The 18,436-nt window shown below is 40.9% G+C and overlaps 1 protein-coding gene and 1 long non-coding RNA gene across 10 annotated transcripts in view; both read left to right on the top strand.

The window, feature by feature from the left end:
- The window catches only part of HPSE2 (heparanase 2 (inactive)), a 720,379-nt gene that overhangs the window by 604,843 nt on the left and 97,100 nt on the right, over window positions 1-18,436 (top strand). The window lies entirely within an intron of this gene.
- LOC112444538 (uncharacterized) overlaps window positions 1-18,436 on the top strand; it is a 36,834-nt gene that overhangs the window by 743 nt on the left and 17,655 nt on the right. The window lies entirely within an intron of this gene.

The following is an 18,436-nucleotide window of genomic DNA, read 5'->3' as shown; positions in this document are numbered from 1 at the left end:
TTGCAGCATGCCAGGACTCCCTGTCCATCACCAACTCCTGGAGTTCACTCAAACTCACGTCCATAAAGTCGGTGATGCCATCCAGCCATCTCATCCTCTGTCGTCCCCTTTTCCTCCTGCCCCCAATCCCTCCCAGCATCAGAGTCTTTTCCAATGAGTCAACTCTTCGCATGAGGTGGCCAAAGTACTGCAGTTTCAGCTTCAGTATCAGTCCTTCCAATGAATATTCAGGATTGAATTCCTTTAGAATGGACTGGTTGGATCTCCTTGCAGTCCAAGGGACTCTCAAAAGTCTTCTCCAACACCACATTTCAAAAGCATCAATTCGTTGGCACTCAGCTTTCTTCACAGTTCAACTCTCACATCCATACATGACTACTGGAAAAACCATAGCCTTGACTAGACAGACCTTTGTTAGCAAAGTAATATCTCTACTGTTGAATATGCTATCTGAAGTGAAGTGAAGTCGCTCAGTTGTGTCTGACTCTTTGGGACCCCATGGACTGTAGCCTACCAGGCTCCTTATTCCACGAAATTTTCCAGGCAAGAGTACTGGAGCGGGTTGCCATTTCCTTCTCCAGGGGATCTTCCCAACCCAGGGATGGAACCCAGGTCTCCCGCACTACAGGCAGATGCTTTACCATCTGAGCCACCAGGGATATCTCTGCTTTTGAATATGCTATTTAGGTTGGTCATAACTTTCCTTCCAAGGAGTGTCTTTTAATTTCATGGCTGCAGTCACCATCTGCAGTGATTTTGGAGCCCAGAAAACTAAAGTCAGCCACTGTTTCCAGTGTTTCCCATCTATTTGCCATGAAGTGATGGGACCGGATGCCATGATCTTAGTTTATGAATGTTGAGCTTTAAGCCAAGTTTTTCACTCTCCTCTTTCACCTTCATCAAGAGGCTTTTAAATTCTTCACTTTCTGCTATAAGGGTGGTGTCATCTGCATATCTGAGGTTATTGATACTTCTCCCGGCAATCTTGATTCCAGTTTGTGCTTCCTCCAGCCAGTGTTTCTCATGATGTATTCTGAATATAAGTTAAATAAGCCAGGGTGACAATATACAGCCTTGATGTACTCCTTTTCCTATTTGGAACCAGTTTGTTGTTCCATGTCCAGTTCTAACTGTTGCTTCCTGACCTGCATACAGATTTCTCAAGAGGCAGGTCAGGTGGTCTGGTATTCCCATTTCTTTCAGAATTTTCCACAGTTTATTGTGATCCACACAGTCAAAGGCTTTGGCATAGTCAATAAAGCAGAAATAGATGTTTTTCTGGAACTCTTTTGCTTTTTCCATGATCCAGCAAATGTTGGCAATTTGATCTCTTGTTCCTCTGCCTTTTCTAAAACCAGCTTGAACATCTAGAAGTTCACGGTTCATGTATTGCTGAAGCCCAGCTTGGAGAATTTTGAGCATTACTTTACTAGCGTGTGAGATGAATGCAATTGTGCAGTAGTTTGAGCATTCTTTGGCATTGCCTTTCTTTGGGATTGGAATGAAAACTGACCTTTTCCAGTTCTGTGGCCACTGCTGAGTTTTCCAAATTTGCTGGCATATTGAGTGCAGCACTTTCACAGCATCGTCTTTCAGGATTTTAAATAGTTTTGTTCACTAGCTATTGTTCATAGCTAGCTTTGTTCATCACCTCCACTAGCTTTGTTCATAGTGATGCTTCCTAAGGCCACTTGACTTCACATTCCAGGATGTCTGGCTCTAGGTAGTGATCACACCATCGTGATTATCTGGGTCGTAAAGATCTTTTTTGTACAGTTCTTCTGTGTATTCTTGGCACCTCTTCTTAATATTTTCTGCTTCTGTTAGGTCCATACCATTTCTGTCCTTTATTGAGCCCATTTGCATGAAATATTCCCTTGGTATCTCTAATTTTCTTAAAGAGATCTCTAGTCTTTCCCTTTCTATTGTTTTCCTCCATTTCTTTGCATTGATCACTGAGGAAGGCTTTCTTATCTCTCCTTGCTATTCTTTGGAACTCTGCATTCAAATGGGTATATCTTTCCTTTTCTCCTTTGCTTCTCGCTTCCCTTTTTTTCACAGCTATTTGTAAGGCCTCCTCAGACAGCCATTTTGCTTTTTTGCGTTTATTTTTCTTGGGGATGGTCTTGATTCCTGTATCCTGTACAGTGTCACAAACATCCATCCATAGTTCATCAGGCACTCTGTCTGTCAGATCTAGTCCCTTATTTGTAATTCTGTTTATATAACATTCTTAAAATAACAAAATTATAGAGATGGAGAAGAGTTTCATAGCTGCTGGAGATCAGAGATGGTGGGGGTTGTGGAGTGTGTGTGAAAGGAAGGGGTGGCGTGAGGGAGATCTTTATGGTGGAATAATTCTATCTCTTGATTTTGGTAGTGGTTGCACTAGTGTACACTGGGATAGAATGACATATAGCCATACACTTTACATTATGTCAAATTCTTGGTTTTGATGTTGTATTATCATTACATTAAGATGTAACCATTAAGGGAAATTTGGTGCAGGTTACATGAGACTGAACAACAGCAACATGAGACCTAGCAAACTCCAAAAACTCCAAGAAATAGTGAAGAGGGAAGCCTGGCCTGCTACAATCCATGGGGTTGCAAAGAGTCAGAAATAAGTAGGCGAATCAACAGCAACAACAATGTGAGACCAGTCTGCATACTATCTCTGCAACTTCCTAAGATCTTTGTTCAGTCACTAAGTCATGTCCAACTCTTTGCAATCCCATGGACTGCAGCACTCCAGGCTTCCCTGTCCTTCACTATATTTTGGAGTTGCCAAAGCTCATGTCCATTGAGTCAGTGATGCCATCCAACCATCTCATTCTCTGTCACCCTCTTCTTCTCCTGTCCTCAATCTTTCCCAGCACCAGGGTCTTTTCCAATGAGTCAGTTCTTCACATCAGGTGGCCAAAGTATTGGAGCTTCAGCTTTACCATCTGTCCTTCTACGAATATTCAGGGTTAATTTCCTTCAGGATTAACTGGTTTGATCTCCTTGCAGTCCAAGGGACTCTCCAAAGTCTTCTCCAGCACCACAGTTCAAAAGCATCAATTCTTCTGTACTGAGCCTTCTTCTTTTTTTTTTTTTAATTTTATTTTATTTTTAAACTTTACATAATTGTATTAGTTTTGCCAAATATCAAAATGAATCCGCCACAGGTATACATGTGTTCCCCATCCTGAACCCTCCTCCCTCCTCCCTCCCCATACCATCCCTCTGGGTCGTCCCAGTGCACTAGCCCCAAGCATCCAGTATCATGCATCGAACCTGGACTGGCATCTCGTTTCTTACATGATATTTTACATGTTTCAATGCCATTCTCCCAAATCTTCCCACCCTCTCCCTCTCCCACAGAGTCCATAAGACTGTTCTATACATCAGTGTCTCTTTTGCTGTCTCGAACACCGGGTTATTGTTACCATCTTCCTAAATTCCATATATATGCGTTAGTATACTGTATTTATGTTTTTCCTTCTGGCTTACTTCACTCTGTATAATAGGCTCCAGTTTCATCCACCTCATTAGAACTGATTCAAATGTATTCTTTTTAATGGCTGAGTAATACTCCATTGTGTATATGTACCACTGCTTTCTTATCCATTCATCTACTGATGGACATCTAGGTTGCTTCCATGTCCTGGCTATTATAAACAGTGCTGCGATGAACATTGGAGTACACGTGTCTCTTTCCCTTCTGGTTTCCTCAGTGTGTATGCCCAGCAGTGGGATTGCTGGATCATAAGGCAGTTCTATTTCCAGTTTTTTAAGGAATCTCCACACTGTTCTCCATAGTGGCTGTACTAGTTTGCATTCCCACCAACAGTGTAAGAGGGTTCCCTTTTCTCCACACCCTCGTACTGAGCCTTCTTTATGGTCCAAGTCTCACATCCATACACCACTACTGGAAAACCATAGCTTTGACTATACAAACCTTCGTTAGTAAAGTGATGTCTCTGCTTTTTAATATGCTGTCTAGGTTTGTCATAGCTTTTCTTCCAAGGAGCAAGCATCTGTTAATTTCATGGCTGCAATCACCATCTGCAGTGATTGTGGAGCCTAAGTAAATAAACTCTGTCACTGTTTCCACTGTTTCCCCATCTATTTGCCATGAAGTGATAGGACTGGATGCCATGATCTCAGTTTTATGAATATTGAGTTTAAGCCAGTTTTTTCACTCTTTTCTTTCATCCTCATCAAGAGGCTTTTTAGTTCCTCTTTACTTTCTGATAATTTCAAAATAAATTTGAACTGAGTTTGAACTCAGTTATTTGAACTGGGTTTTTGTCTCACTCTCTTAAAATCCTTTCAGACATGTAGGGATTTGATCTTTATCTCTGTTTAAAAATGAAGAAACTGAGTCTCAGAAAGGTTTTGACTTTCCTAAAGCCACATGGCTAAGATGATTCTGGAACTGGGTCTCTGATTCCAGTTCCAGTGTTCTTTCATTCAGGTTTTAGTAGCTTAGCTTAGCTTAGCTCAGCTCTGAGGATCAGAAGCTTAAGGTTTCTGTTCTTCACAAATGCTAAATTAGGTGAACTTTTCATGTTGTATTCAATAGAAAGTTTTAACTATCTGAATTTATTAGATACTGTATCATTTTATGAAATAGCCATTTGTATCTCTGTAAAATTAATCCCTTATTTGTATGACTGGAAATGTTATATAACCAAAAGAGCATGAATTATCTATTTGAGTGCTAAGCTTGAGTTCAAGATCTTTTTTAAAAACCTATACAATATTTGGAGCTTCAGGGCCTAAAAAATTGAAAGTCTCAAGATATTTGGAGGTTTCTGTCTGCAGAATGGCAGGTCAAGGTACATTTTTTTTTTTTATCATTTTTGTAGTTTCAGTATTTATACAGCTGAAAAAAGAATATAAAACTGCTAATCCAAAATGTGTATCAGTTCAGTTCAGTTTAGTCGTTCAGTCATGTCCGACTCTTTGCGACCCCATGAATCACAGCATGCCAGGCCTCCCTGTCCATCACCAACTCCCGGAGTTCACTCAAACTCATGTCCATTGAGTTGGTGATGCCATCCAGCCATCTCATCCTCTATCGTCCCCTTCTCCTCCTGCCCCCAATTCCTCCCAGCATCAGAGTCTTTTCCAATGAGTCAACTCTTTGCATGAGGTGGCCAAAGTACTGGAGTTTCAGCTTTAGCATCATTCCTTCCAAAGAACACCCAGGGCTGATCTCCTTTAGAATGGACTGGTTGGATCTCCTTTCAGTCCAAGGGACTCTCATAACTTCATACAAAATTTAGGATTATTTGTTATACTTCAGTGAAACATGCTATGGGTATTTTGATAGGGATTGCACTATATCTGTAGATTGCTTTGGGTAGTATGAACAGTTTGACAATATTAGTTCTTCCTGTTTATGAAGCATTTAATTGTGTCATCTTCATTTTCTTTCTTCAGTGTCTTATAGTTTTTTCAGTGCAAGTCTTTTGCCTCCTTAGTTAAATTTATTCTGAGATAATTTATTCTTTTTGATGTAATTGTAAATGTGATTATTATCTTCATTTTTCTTTCTGATAGTTTATTAGTATATAGAAATGCAACAGAATCTGTATATTAATTTTGTACCTGAAACTTTACTGGATTTATTAGTTCTAATCATGAATGAGGTTTTTTTAGTGATATCTTTAGGACTCTGTATATAGTATCTTGTCATCTGCCAATAGCGATGGTTTTACTTTTTCCCATCTGATTTGGATGCCTTTTATTTCTTTTGTCTGATTGCTGTGGCTAGGACTTTCAGTACAATGATGAATAAAAGTGGTGAGAGTGGGCATCCTTATCTTATTCTTGATTTTAGAGGAAAAGCTTTCAGGTTTTCACTGTTGAGCATGACGTTAGCTTGGGTTTGTCATATGCTGCTGCTGCTAAGTCACTTCAGTCGTGTCCGACTCCGTGCGACCCCATAGATGGCAGCCCACCAGGCTCCCCCCGGATCCCTGGGATTCTCCAGGCAAGAACACTTGAGTGGGTTGCCATTTCCTTCTCCAATGCATGAAAGTGAAAAGGGAAAGTGAAGTCGCTCAGTCGTGTCCGACTCTTAGCGACCCCATGGACTGCAGCCCACCAGGCTCCTCCGTCCATGGGATTTTCCAGGCAAGAGTACTGGAATGGGGTGCCATTGCCTTCTCTGTTTTGTCATATACCTACAGCCTTTATTATGTTGAGGTATGTTCCTTCTATACTCAGTTTGTTGAAGTTTTGATGTTGACTTTTGTCAAAGGCTTTTTCAGACAAGAAAATCCAAAAAGCACCAGCTGTGTAGCAAATTTACAGAGCAGATGGTCCAGATTGGAGCCATTGGAAGATGAAGACTCCAAGAGGAGGGTTTCGGGGGAGAAAATGGCAATTTGACGAAACAGGCAGTATGTTGGAGATTTTTGGAAAAACTGAAGAAAGGCCTTTTAGAAACTCTGAGTTAGAGAGGAAGAGTGAGAATAAGGAGAAAACCATATGAGAAAGCCATATTCAAATATGAGCAAACTAAAAGTTGATATAACTTTCAGCAGGTGATTTTCTAATTTTTAGTAATATAAAAAGATATTCATGGTTATAGAAAAGACCATTAATATCGTCAGCCTTGGGAAAATGTGTAAAACCAAGGCATGACCGATAAAAGTTGGAAAGTGGAAGGTGAGAGGAGAGATGGAGAGAAAGATGAGAGAACTAATGACCTTCTCTTACAAAGTAGAGTTGCTGCTGCTGCTAAGTCACTTCAGTCGTGTCCGACTCTGTGTGACCCCATAGACGGCAGCCCATCCAGGCTCCCCGTCCCTGGGATTCTCCAGGCAAGAACACTGGAGTGGGTTGCCATTTCCTTCTTCAATACAAAGTAGAGTTGAGTGTCCTGCAAATACCACCGAAATAACCTGTTAATGTGGCAAAGATGAGTGAATTGCTTACTGTAGTAATGGAGATAATAGAGTATATTACCTTGGCAAATCTTACTCTATTTTTGTTCTCAGACTCTTTTAATACACAGTGAAGTATTAATGATCTGGCAACAGGACTCTTTCCCATTCTAGATTTTGCTTGTGTATATATTAAATCCCCTATTTCTGGCTTAAGGCCATTCACAAAAAGTGAAAAGAGAGCTAGAGTCACCCTCTGCTTCGGGATCAACTCCTGAATGTTGTGTAAAGGTGTGGGAAAGTTTATCCTGGAAGTTTCAGATGGACTCATCCTTTCTTTACTTACAGGACTGAATCTGAGCTTCTAGTGCAGTTCTAGATCTTTTCAGTCACCCTCAGGGTCTTCCCATTCTGCCTTCTCCATCTGATTGTTTGCAACTGAGGTCTCCACTGATGAATTAAATAGTGGGTGTGGATTTGGGAACTCTGTATTATGTACAACCAAAACTACTCTATAAATTCCTCTGCAAATTTCACTAGATCTTGTCTAGACTTTGAAAAGTGTTATTTCACTGGGTGCTCAGCTAGGGAAACTAAAAGTTTCTTTTAGCAGAAACTAAAAGCTAGGGATTTTCTCTGTTCTGAAAGGGGTTTAATGTTAAGGAGCTTTGAGGATTTCTGGCTGGCCAGGAGAGTAGTAGAGTGGGTGAAGAAGAGACAGAAGCAGAGTAAAATGGAAGAAATTCTGGTGAAATTATGCCATTTACAAAATAAGCTCAAGAAGCAGGAATATAGCCCGGAAGGTTGAACCATTACATTTAGACTGAGACAAACTCATGAGAGGTTGGAAACGGTTGTTAAGTGTCATCATGCTCCTCATGACCTGCGTCCCCATCCAAATGGCTGGGCCATTGCCATTGGAAAACTTGATGGATTTCCAGTTCCCATGGAACAGAAAGTTTGAAGACAAGATCTCTCCCTGAATCAAAGTCTCACAGACAAAATAGCAAGAGTGAGAAATTTTCTTACAAGGTTTTGAAAACTTACAGGAAGCATAGTTTACCCAAAGCATACTGGTCAAGAAGAAATAGTTAGGGTTCAGAATACAGTATCCCCAAATATGGCCCCTAGGTATGTTGAATATTATAAGGTGAAGGAGTTGGAGACAACAGCAGAAGCATAAAGGTCACGCTGACCTCTCTCCCACTCTCCTTGGCAGGGAAGCCAAGAAAAATTCAACAAGCCTTGCTAAACTTCCCTTCTTTATTGCACTTATCTCATACTCTTTGACCAATCACATTTCTCAGTGATTATCCACTCGTCATCAAACCTCACATAAAAATACTCATGTTTTAAACATTTCCTTGGGTCTTCATTTCTTTATGAAGGCTCCTGTGTCATGCAAAAACTTACATTAATATATTCATTTGCTTTTTTCCTATTATTCTGTATTTGTCAGTTTAACTTTCAGACTCAGCCAGGGACCCTAAGAGGGCTGAAAATTTTTCCTAACAAAACCTCCTGAACTTCTTAGTCCTTGGGGCCAGTTTGAGGAACAGACTCTGAGTCTTTGTCCTGTTCTCTTTGAACTTTCATCTTAAAGATGCACAGTAAAAAAATGAGAAGGGCATTCAGAAGCAAATAGTAGTGTTTTTACTAATAAGGCAAATTTTCATCAAGGATAAAAGTTTTTCCAATCTGATCAGATAATCAAAGGATTCTTAAAATGGCTTTCATATTCTTAGGACACAAAGTAAACTCAACATTTGAGGGGCTCAAAGAAGTGAAATAAAAAAGCAATCAGAATCGGGCCAAATGCAGGACTTTTAAACTTAAGTGTTAGTATCAAAGAGACCCCAGCAGGAGGCTGAGGGTGTCTGAGAAGCGCTGTTTTTGAATTGAGAGCCTTGAGTCCTAATGGTGAAGAATTCTCAATTGGATTTCAGTGGGAGTACCAAAATTAATGAATGCTGACTCCAAAATACCAACCAACCTATTGGTAAGGCAAAACTGAGTTTATTGTGATGAGAGAAATACCTTTACAAAGTCTCAGCACCATCTCAGGGGGTGAGAACAAAGTCAGGATGTTTATGAAGATGTTGAAGTCTGATTTAAAATAGGTCTTTTGATGTGTGGGCTCGCTGAGGTTTGGGTAAGTATCTTGACATAATAGTTTAGCACTAGTGGATACAGCAAAGCAAGGGTTTTGAGGGGAGTGTTTCATAGTGTCTTGGAGAGTAAACAACCAATTGATAATTTCCTGGGTGGCCCAGTGGTAAATAATCCACCTGCCAAAGCAGGAGCCACAGGAGACACTTGTAGGATCTCTGGGTCAGGAAGATCCCCTGGAGGAGGAAATGGCAACCCACTCCAGTATTCTTTCCAGGATAATCCCAAGGATGGAGGAGCCTGGTGGGCTACAGTCCATGGGGTCGCAAAGAGTGAGACACAACTGAATATGCACACATTGAAATTTTGAGCAGTCTGATGTTCCTTTAAATGGGTTTTCATAGATACTGAAACAAACAATAAACTTATTTTCAAGTTGTATCTTCCTGGGCAAGAGCTTGAAATAGTAAAGTCATGTTGATGAATACAGTGAAATAATGAAGACAGTGGGGTATCAACAGGTAACTGTGTGTGTGTGCATGGTAAGTCAGTTCAGTCATGTCCAACTCTTTGTGACCCTATGGACTATAGCCCACCAGGCTCCTCTATCCATGGGATTCTCCAGGCAAAAATACTGGAGTGAGTTGCCATGCCCTCCTCCAGAGGATTTTCCCCACCCAGGGATCGAACCGTGTCTCTTATTTCTCAGGCACTGGCAGGCAGTTTCTTTCCCTCTAGCCCACCTGGGAAGCATTGTTGCTGTTCTTGCTCAGCTGCTGTCCACTCTTTTCCTCCTGCCCTAATCTTTCCCAGCATCAGGATCTTTTCCAATGAGTCAGCTCTTCGAATCATGTGGCCAAAGTATTGGAGCTTCAGCTTCAGCATCAGTCCTTCCAATGAATATTCAGGACTGATTTCCTTTCGGATTGACTGGTTTGATCTCCTTGCACTCCAAGGGACACTCAAGAGTCTTCTCCAACACCACAGTTTGAAAGCATCAATTCTTCGGTGCATGGCTGCTAACTAAAGAATTTATCTGTTTAAATGTCCTGTTGAAAATTACAGAGATGAACAGTAGAGGAAGTGAAAACACAATTTAACCCTATCGGAAGAAGGGAAAAGAGGGTGGGGCTTTAAAGAACTAAACACTTATACAAGAAAATCAGGGATAATTTTCAAATTTGATAATTTAAAAATGGTAGTATATTTGGCAAGAGAGACAGTACTCTTCATTATGAACATTTGTTTTTTTTTTATATAACTTTGTGAATGTATGTTACTCTAATAATTAAAAAATAATAATAAGTTTAGTTGCTTGGTCATGTCTGACTCTTTGGGACCCTATGAACCATAGTTTGCCAGGCTCTTATGTCCATGGGATTCTCCAGGCAAGAATACTAGAGTGAGTAGCCAATCCCTTCTCCAGGAGAGCTTCCTGACCTGGAGATTGAACCCAGGTCTCCTGCATTGCAGTCAGATTCTTTACCATCTGAGCCACCAGAGAAGCCACAATAATAATAAAGGAAGGGCTAATCACTGCAGATGGTGATTGCAGCCATGAAATTAAAAGACACTTACTCCTTGGAAGGAAAGTTATGACCAACCTAGACAGAATATTAAAAAGCAGAGACATTACTTTGTCAAGAAAGGTCCGTCTAGTCAAGGCTATGGTTTTTCCAGTAGTCATGTATGTATGTGAGAGTTGGACTATAAAGAAAGCTGAGTGCCGAAGAATTGATGCTTTTGGACTGTGGTGTTAGAGAAGACTCTTGAGAGTCCCTTGGACTGCAAGGAGATCCAACCAGTCCATCCTAAAGGAGATCGGTTCTAGGTGTTCATTGGAAGGTCTGGTGTTGAAGCTGAAACTCCAATATTTTGGCTACCTGATGTGAAGAGTTGACTCATTTGAAAAGACCCTGAAGCTGGGAAAGATTGAAGGTGGGAGGAGAAGAGGACGACAGAGGATGAGATGGTTGCATGGTATCACTGACTTGATGGACAGGAGTTTGGGTAAACTCTGGGAGTTGGTGATGGACAGGGAGGCCTGGCATGCTGCGGTTCATGGGGTCACAAAGAGTCAGACACAACTGAGCGACTGAACTGAACTGAACTGAATTAGCGATTGATTGTTCAGTAGAAAGACTCTAGACAGTGAGGGCTTTGGTTAGACAAAGAGTCGTTGAATATCTTCTCCAAGTTTAGTGAGGGGGAGGGTTAAGGAGAGCATGGGGAAAGGGAAGAAGGGGAAGCAAAGTGAGAGCGTGAGCAGTTAGGCAGCAAGGAAACAGAGCACTAGGACAGTCTGAGGAGGGCACTCGGGGGAAGGTCTGCTGGTGACAGACGCAGGGGTGGCCGGGCCAACCGAGAGTCCGCTTTTCTGCCCCTGCATTCCCTCCCTCTTTGCTTCTCCTTTTCCTCTTTCACTGGCTGTACCATGGGCCTGAAATAGATTTTATTACAATTTTTGGTGTACTTATTGACTATAGTTTTATGTTTCCTGTTCATAATTGAAAAAGCAGATGAGTTAAACGTTTTCTGTTTCTCACACACAAAAAATACTAAACTAAATTGAGTTGCTTTTTATTTCTCTGTGGTCTTCAGTTGACTTCCTTCTGTGGGTGAGTCGTCTTCAAAGACTTAACCCCCCCACCCCCCAACCTACACTATTTCTTTTGGTAAATGTAATCTGCCTTCTCATATGCCAGGATTTTATTGTTTCCCAGGTGATTTGTGCTCTTTTATGACACTTTTCATTATTTTAACCAACTCTAAGTTTATCTATGAGGTCATAAGTTGGTCACTTTGTAGCTTAGGATATAATATTCAAATTATTTCTAAACTCATTTTTCACCTTTACCTATATTTTTCCAGTAGAAAAGTGAAGCAGGAGTTTTATTCCACTTAGTAAATCAAGAGTAAATTTCAAGTTTTAGTTAAATACTGAAAACAAACACCTAAATTATAAGTGTCAGCATATAAAAATACCAACAGGAAGTGTACAAAGTTTGAGCAGAATTCTAGCAGAATATTATTTATTAAAATAACCTTTTGTCTTTATCATATAAATTTAGCTCAAATATACAGTTAGAAATTATAATAAAAGATTAAGTTACCTGTATTCAGTTTGAAAACTTATTAGGAGTTAAAGGCTCCAGTGTAGGAAGCCTAGGGCAAGAAAAGTCAAGAATTGGCATCATGGCCATAGCATGGCAGGAATATTAGACTGGAATCAGAAGACATGAGGTATAGTTCTAGCCTCTTACTAGCTCTGCGACCTTACTAGCTATCAAATTACTTAATCTCTCTGAGAATCTATTTCTTTATCCATGAAATGGGGATAATAATAGCCTCTATATCATAAAGCAATTGTGAGAACTAATTGAAATAATGAGTATGAAATGCTTGACATAGCGCTTGGCGCATAGTAAATATTTAATAAATATTAACTTTCATTTATATATTATATATTTATAATATTTATGACTTGTTATGTGTAATATATATATTATATATACATAACAACCTTTGAGCAACATAGGTTTGAACCATGTGGATCCACTTATATATGGTTTTTCAATGATAAGTACGACAGCTGTTGTTTAGTCACTAAGTCATGTCTGTTTTGTGAACCCATGGACTGTAGCCCGCCAGGCTCCTCTGTCCATAGAATTTCCCAAGCAGCACTGGAGTGGGGTTGCCATCTCCTTCTCCAGGGTATCTTCCCGACCTGACCCAAGGATCGAACCTACATCTCCTACATTGGCAGGTGGATTCTTTTCCACTGAGCCATCAGGGAAGCCCAAGTACAACAGTACTACACGCATGATACAAAGTTGGTTAAATCTGCGGATGCAGAATCACACATGGACAAACAGCATATAAGGCAGGCCAGCCATGTTGTTAGACATGCATTTTTGACTGCATGAAGGGTTGGTGCCCCAACCCCTGCATTGTTCAGAGGTCAACTGATTGTATACTATATTTAATAGACTATAATATTTTATTGAAATATTAAAATTGTTCTATAAGGATAATTAATAATTTGCCATCAATGTTACTATGACTGCTGCTGCTGCAAATTCACCATTTCGCTTCAGGTAAATGATTTTACCTATTTGGGTGTCGGTTAGGATATGAGTTCTCGCATCTCTGTTTTAATGTGATACTCCAACTCGGCTCTCTTTTGCTTAAGACTTACCGTGGACCACCCCAGTTAGGTAGTGGTCTGTGTTCTGTCCACACATATGGCGATAGCGGACATTCTTTTCCTTCTAAGGTTATTACATAAGCAAATTCAGTGATACTTAGGCCTTAAGCAACAGGAGAGTTTATTGACAATGAACCTGAATCCTTTTCATGATCTATAATTATTTGCCTAAGCCCAGGGTTCTATCTGATGTCTTTTCCTTGTCAAGGCTGCTCAGCCTGTTTTCTTAGGGGTCCTCCCCTACAACTAGCTGCAGATCTAACTCACCCAGATTCTTTCTTCCCTATCCCAGAAAATAGTTTAAAAGAAAAAAGTTCCTTTTCTCTTTTGGTTTTGAGAGTTATTCCACTAATCTCTGGAGACTTCTGAGGTTGAGGTAGTTCCCAAGGTTCTAGAAATTGGATCCTGGTTTCTGTGTAATCACCCTGGGCAATGAGTTCCTGCCGCCCTTTCATTTCCTGGTAATTTCTCTCAATGCTCACAGGCCCCAGACTACCACTTCCATTTAAATTATAGAAAACTGAGGACAACTTGGGAATGTCCTGAAGTTGAAGTAGATCTTGTTCCTTACTCCCATGCTCAGAGGAGAGCATCTCTTTCTGGGCTTTCCTCTGGGTCTGAATCTTATCCACACATTGGGTCAATTGAGCAGGTCTGTGATGTCAGAATGGTTCCAAGTTCTTCAGGATGCATCAGGGCACCTATGACTTTCTGTTCAGATTCCTTCCAGGTCTGTCCAAGGAAAACTTCCACTTATCTTTCTGTCTCTCTCTCTCTCATTTCTAACATTCTCTTTTTCAGTTTCTATTCTCTTTGCTTTTCTATTTTTGAGGATTCTATTGACATATCCTCTAGCTCAGAGATTCTTTCCTCGGCTGGGTCCAGTCTATCAGCAAGCCCATCAGTGGCATTCTTCATTTTTTGTTACAGTATTTTTGATCCTTATCATTTCTTTCTGGTTCTTTTTTAGGACTTCTTGGAAAATCTCTCTACTTACATTGCTGTCTATTCTTGCATGCGGTCTTCTTTATCCATTAGAGCCCTCCTTACTTTATCTATTGATCATAGTTGTTTGAAATTCCTGGTCTAATAATTTCTAGCATCCCTGCCAGGTCTTATTCTGATACTTACTCAGTCTCTTCAAATTGTGTTTTTTGCTTTTTGGTATGCCTTGTAATTTTTACTGATAGCTGGGCATGGTGTACCGAGTGAAAGGAACTGCTATATATAGGCCTTTAGCAATGTGGTGGGAGATGTCGGGGAGGGGAAATGTTCTATAGTCTCATGATTAGGTCTCACCCTTTCAGTGAGTATGTGCTTCTGGACTGCAAACTTCAAGGTATTTCTCAATTTTTTTTTCCCCTCCCCTTAGGTGGGACAGGATGTCCAGAATGTTTTGACGTTGGGTATTTCCCTTCCCAACCTTTAGGTCATTTAGGCTCTGATAATACCTCAGTAGATAAGGCTCTGGTTAACTAGTTTCCCCTGAGGGTAGACCTTGTTAAGAACAAGAGTACTCTGCTGTATTTCAATATGCTTCCTTTTCTCCACTTCCTGCTGAAAACCTGAGGGATTTTTCTCTAGCATTTACTGTGGGAACCTGGTTGAGATCCTGGTGGTATATCTCAGTATTGGAGCCAGTGGGCATGACTGGGTCCCTCTGGAGTTTTTAACTCAGAGTCAGTGACAGTTCTGGTTTCCCTGCTTGGCCTCTGGTTCCCAAGATGGTTTCCACTCCCAGGTCTCCTCTCTGGTTAATGACATGTATTTACCATCTGACTCTCTAGTCTTGGAAGCAGCAGTGTGCCCTGTGTCCTTCCCTCCCTTATAGACCCAAGAAGAATTGTTGATTTCTCAGCCTGCTCAGCTTTTTACTTATTGTTAGGATGGGATGGCAATTTCCCAGCTTCTTACATGTGGAACCAGAAACTAAAAATCTAATGTTCTCTTTTTTAATTAACTCTTAATTATGAAAGTAATACATGAATAAGCTATTCTTGAAAAAAATATATATTCCAGATAAGAGAAGCTTTCTTTTTATTGCATCCCCAGTCTTATTCCCATCTCCTTCTCCTTAGAGGTTTCCACTTTTACCATTTGGTTGTATATTTTTACAAATTTCATATGTATGTTCATATTTGGAGACCTTTATAATATAATGGAGGGCTTCCTCAATGGCTCAGATGGTAAAGAATCCACCTGCAATGCAAGAGACACAGGAGACGCAGGTTCGATTCCTGGGTCAGGAAGATCCCCTGGAAAAGGAAATGGCAACCCATTCCGGTATTCTTGTCTGAAAAGTCCCATGGACAAAAGAACCTGGTGGGCTACAGTCTGTGGGGACCATGGGGTCACAAAGAGCGAGAGACAACTGAGAACACAAGCACAAAACATTAATATGATAGACCTGTCTAATGCTTTAAAGCACTGCAGTCATCTACAGTATGGCTGCACTCTGCTTTATTTAGCAATTTCCCTTTTGACAAACTTTGGCAGTATCTCTGACTTCAAGAAATAAAGTAGTGCTCAGTGAAAGAAGCCAATCACAAAGGACCGTATATTGTATGACTCTGTTTATATGAAATATCCAGAATAGGCAAATCTAGAGACAGAAAGTAGATTAGTGGTTTCCTGGGCTGGGGTGAGAGGGAGAACAGTGTTGGGAGTGAGGGATACAAGATTTCTTTTTAGGGTAGTGAAAATATTCTAAAATTGATGGTGTTGATGGACAGATGATTCTGTGAATATACTAAAAGCCATTGAATTGTACACATTATCAATGACTTGTATGGTATGTGCATTATATCTCTATGCTGCTGCTGCTGCTAAGTCGCTTCAGTCGTGTCCGACTCTGTGTGACCCCATAGACGGCAGCCCACCAGGCTCCCCCGTCCCCAAGATTCTCCAGGCAAGAACACTGGAGTGGGTTGCCATTTCCTTCTCCAATGCATGAAAGTGAAAAGTGAAAGTGAAGTCGCTCAGTCGTGTCTGACTCTTAGCGACCCCATGGCCTGCAGCCCACCAGGCTCCTCAGTCCATGGGATTTTCCAGGCAAGAGTACTGGAGTGAGGTGCCATTGCCTTCTCCATTATATCTCTATAATGCTGTATAAAAGAAAAAGAAATATATTAATAATCTCATTAGATATGCTTCTTCAGGGCTGGTTAAATCAGAGACTATCTCCAAGGTCTGTCTACTGGTGCTGGTGGGTTTTACCCTCAGCTCCTCATCTATACAGGCAGCATGTTCTGTGATAAGCCTAGTCTCTTTAGCAGTTAAAGTTATTTTAAGTTTAGGCCATGAGCTATGTGACCATAACCTTTGTAAAGAAGTGAGGAAAGGGATAGACAGGGGCTGAGCGGTGTAGACCGCTTGTGGTTTCCATCATCTATCCTAAGAGCTGGAGTCAAGCGGGAAACTTGCTCTCACCCCACTTCACTTGTGACTCTAGAATGGAAGGCAGCAAACTCAATGTCCCCCTTTTATCCCTGTGGGCCTGAACAACAGACTACACTTCCCAGAGTGGGTCTCCAAAGAGTTCTTCATCACCTCCTGGTAAAAATGGGCCCTTTCCTTAGGAGTACAAAGATGTTCTATATGCCTGGCCCAGAAGTCAGGCTTACCAAAGAGGCTGGAGCAGTTTCTGTCTCCTTTGAACTAGAGGCCTCTCTGTGAAGGCTTTTCTACAACAGAAGTGGTTTCAGATTTTGTATTGCTGACTCTGAGGCCCTAATAGTAAACACTGCTATTATATTAGGAAACAATAAATAATCAATCACCATATGTTGAATGCCTAGTATATACCACTCATACTAGTAAATTCTCATAAGAACCCCTATGACAAAGGTATCATCTCCTTTCACAACTGGGAAAAAATGAGGTTAAGTAGCTGATCTGAAGTCTTATATATCTAGTGCCCCAAAGCCTACACCCCTTTGGCTACATTATGCTGTCTTCCGTGTATTTTAGCCTTGAAAATCATGCTAAGGACTTGAGGACAAGAGGTCAGAGGCCTTACGCAACTAATCCCTGTCTCATTCACCACCTCTTGCAAGCTGCTCAGCACACAGTTGTTCCTGGTACATGTCAGTGGAAATGTACTCTTAGAATCTCCTGCCTTACTTCATCTGTGCAGGCCACGTCTGAGCATGGCCATGTACTACTTGAGGCACGAGTTCCCTATTGGGCTCATACAGGAGGCCAGGTGGAGCCTTTGACTAACTCCGAGAAAGGGATTTTCTTTTTAAAAAGAGTATGTTAAGAAGAGTCTAAAAGGAAATGTTAGAAAATTAAAATCTGTGGAATCAGCATGAAGGCTGCTTATGGATTGCATTAGTCATGGAAGGTAAATTCACTCTGAAGAAAGCAGAAAAGTGGAGAGATGGGGAGGATTCAATTCAGTTCAGTCAGTTCAGTCGCTCAGTCATGTCCGACTCTTTGTGACCCCATGGACCGCAGCATGCCAGTCCTCCTTGTCCATCACCAACAACTGGAGTTTACCCAAATTCACGTCCGTTGAGTTGGTGATGCTGTCCAACCATTTCATCCTCAGTCGTCCCCTTCTCCTCCTACGTTCAATCTTTCCCAGCATCAGGGTCTTTTCAAATGAGTCAGTTCTTTGCATCAGGTGACCAAAGGATTTGAGTTTCAGCTTCAGCATCAGTCCTTCCAATGAATATTCAGGAGTGCTTTCCTTTAGGATTGACTGATTTGGTCTCCTGCAGTCCAAGGGACTCTCAAGAGTCTTCTCCAACACCACAGTTCAAAAGCATCAATTCTTTGGTGCTTTCTTTATGGTCCAACTCTCACATACATACATGACTACTGGAAAAACCATAGCCTTGACTAGATGGACCTTTGTTGGCAAAGTGATGTCTCTGCTTTTTAATATGCTGTTTGCTAGGATGCAAATGACAGGTATAGGAGATAACAAAGAATCTTCAGAAGGAAGAAAACCAACCACAGTCATCCCTAGTGCACATGAGCGTGTGTGTATCAGATTAGGAAGGAGAGAAAATTAAAGGATGGCCAAAGCAGAATGATGCACATTGAAAAATGGTTACATGTTCATAGAAACCAATAAAACTGACCTCTGAAACACACAGATTCTATATCCAGACAAAAACCAAATCATCAACTATAGCATCTTGCCTTGATGGAAGGTAGAGACTACTCTATTTGGAAAGTAGTTTTGTTCTGAAATTAGAAGTAAGGCCAGATAAGAACAGAAAAGGAT

The sequence above is a fragment of the Bos taurus genome, chromosome 26 (assembly GCF_002263795.3).
Source record: "Bos taurus isolate L1 Dominette 01449 registration number 42190680 breed Hereford chromosome 26, ARS-UCD2.0, whole genome shotgun sequence".
Classification (NCBI taxonomy): Eukaryota; Metazoa; Chordata; class Mammalia; order Artiodactyla; family Bovidae; genus Bos; species Bos taurus.
This window is presented reverse-complemented; position numbering and strand designations above follow the sequence as displayed.